Below are 2,574 nucleotides of genomic sequence, written 5' to 3' on the forward strand. Positions count from 1 at the left end.
CTGTGCTACGCCCGTGCTTACCTTGCTCCCAGAGACCCAGTCCCTCTCGGGAGGGTAACAAGGGAAAGTGTTCAGTGCAGATCAGTGAGTAAGCACAAGCCCTCCCGTGCTTACCTCGCTCCCGGTTACTAAGCACAAGCCCTTCCGTGCTTACCTCGCTCCCGGAGACCCGGTCCCTCTCAGGAGGGTAACAAGGGGATCTGTACTCTCTAACAAATTTGAATGCCTAAAAGAAAAGAATAAATTTCTAAAAACACCTACCTACATGTGCTCATAAGTGTTTATGTGTCAACTTGACTGAACTGTGGTTTTGAGCACTGTTGTTGTTGTTTTTGTTATTTGCTGTCGAGTTGGCCCTAACTCACAGCAACCCCTCCTTGGGTTTCTGAGGCAGTATCACTACGGAAGTAGGATTGCCCAACCTTCCTTCTGAGGAGAGGCTGGTGGATTTGAACCACCAGCCATCCAGTTAGCAGGCAAGTGTCTTAGCCACTATGCTACCAGAGCTCCTACAGAGCCCTAGTAGTAATAAATAGTAGCTCTACTGTATATCTGGGAATTCTTAGAGAACATACAAATACACTTGCAAAACATTGTCTGCCAACCATATACATGGTCTTAGGCACACTTCCCCCTGCATAGACATACCTAAAAGTTCAGCCTGTCCACCCATCTATCCACCTGTATATCCATGTTTGCCTTTACTGACAGCACAGTACTACATGTGCAAAAGGTTCATCTTTGTCTGTACTTCTCATGTGTAGTGCCTAAGGCATTTGACTGCTAACCACAAGTGTGGCAGTTCAAGCCTGCCAGCCACTCCTCAGAAGGAATGTTGGGCAATCTGTAGTGATACTACCTCAGAAACACAAGGAGGGGTCACTATGTGTTGGCTCTGACCAGGCTTCAGTGAGTTTATCTGCCATGTACTTCTCTATGTCTTCCTCTTCCTCAATGCCACCATGTTGATCACTCACATTTGCTACATTGACCTCTTCACCAAAATCAATACTTGTCTCTTCCTGGCTAACAAGGTTCCCTCCCTCCCTTCTGCTCCCACACCTAGTAACCAACAAAGAAAATTTCCTTCCATATGAAAACTTTCCTTGACTTTTTATGATAACGGACTAATAGAATATTGGTCATACTGTGATTCATTTATTTCACTCAACATAATGTCCTCCAAGTTCATCCACTTTATGCAGTGTTTTGCAGATTCTTCTTTATTCTTTAGGGTTGCATAGTATTCCATTGTGTGTATGTACCATAGTTTGGTTATCCATTCCTCAGTTAATGGACACCTAGGCTGTTTCCATTTTCTGGCTATTGTAAATAGTGCTGCAATGAACATGGGTGTGTACAAATCTGTTCTTGTCTTGCCTCTCATTTCTTTAGGATATATACCTAGTAATGCAATGGCTGGATCAAATGTTATTTCTAATTGGAACTTTTTAAGGAATCACTCTACTGCTTGCCACAGTGGTTGTATCATTGGACAGTCCCACCAGCAATGTATGAGAGTCCTAATCTCTGTACATCCTCGCCAGCATTTGTTATTTTCTGTCTTGTTGGGAACTCTGGTGGCATAGTGCCTAAGGCATTTGACTGATAACCAAAAGTGTGGTGGCTCAAACCCACCAGCCACTCTTCAGAAGGAAGGTTGGGCAATCTACTTCCATAGTGATATCACGTTGAAAACCCAAGGAGGGGTCACTATGAGTCCGGTCTGACTCCATGTCAGTGTGCTTGGTTTTTGGTTTGGTTGAACTTTGGTACTAGTGCTGGGGCAAGATGGTATTTTGTTGTTTTGATTTGCATCTTTCTAACGGCTAATGATCATGAGCGTTTCTTCATATATATGTTGGCCAACTGAATATTCTCTTTGGTGAAGTGTCTATTCATGTCTTCTGCACATTTTTTAATTGGATTATTTGTCTTTTAGTTGTTGATGTGTTGGAGTTTTCTATAAATTCTAGAGGTAAGTCTCTTGTCAGCTATGTCATTACTGAACATTTTTTCCCAATCTGTAGATTATATTTTGACTCTTTTGGTGAAGTCTTTGGAAGCACATAAAAATTTAATATTAATTTTAATTTTTTAATGGATTTTATTGAAATATAATTTATGTACAGTGAAATACACAAAATTAAAGTAGCATGGGTCATTGTGTGTGTGTTTTTTTTTTTTTTTTTTGCAATATTCCCTCTCCTCCCCTCCCACCCCTGGCAACCAACAAACAAAGTTTCCCTCCATATATAAACCTTTCCTTGACCCTCCACAACAAGGAACTAATACTGTTTTCCCTTCTGTGATTGACTTACTTCACACAGCATAATGTCCTCTAAGTTCATCCATATTATGCGGTGTTTTGAAGACTCTACATTATTCTTTAGTGCTGCACAGCATTCCATTATGTGTATGTACCATAGTTTGGTCAGCCACTTTTCTGCTATAAATCTTAGAGATAAGACCCTTGCCAGATATATAATTATCGGCAAATATTAATTTGTTGCTGTCATTTTCTTTATGTGCTTTTTCATGGTGTCGATTACTTTGTTCCATATAATTTTCTAT

Source organism: Orycteropus afer, unplaced genomic scaffold (assembly GCF_000298275.1).
Source record: "Orycteropus afer afer isolate SDZICR_OR568_19922 unplaced genomic scaffold, OryAfe1.0 scaffold00743, whole genome shotgun sequence".
NCBI lineage: Eukaryota > Metazoa > Chordata > Mammalia > Tubulidentata > Orycteropodidae > Orycteropus > Orycteropus afer.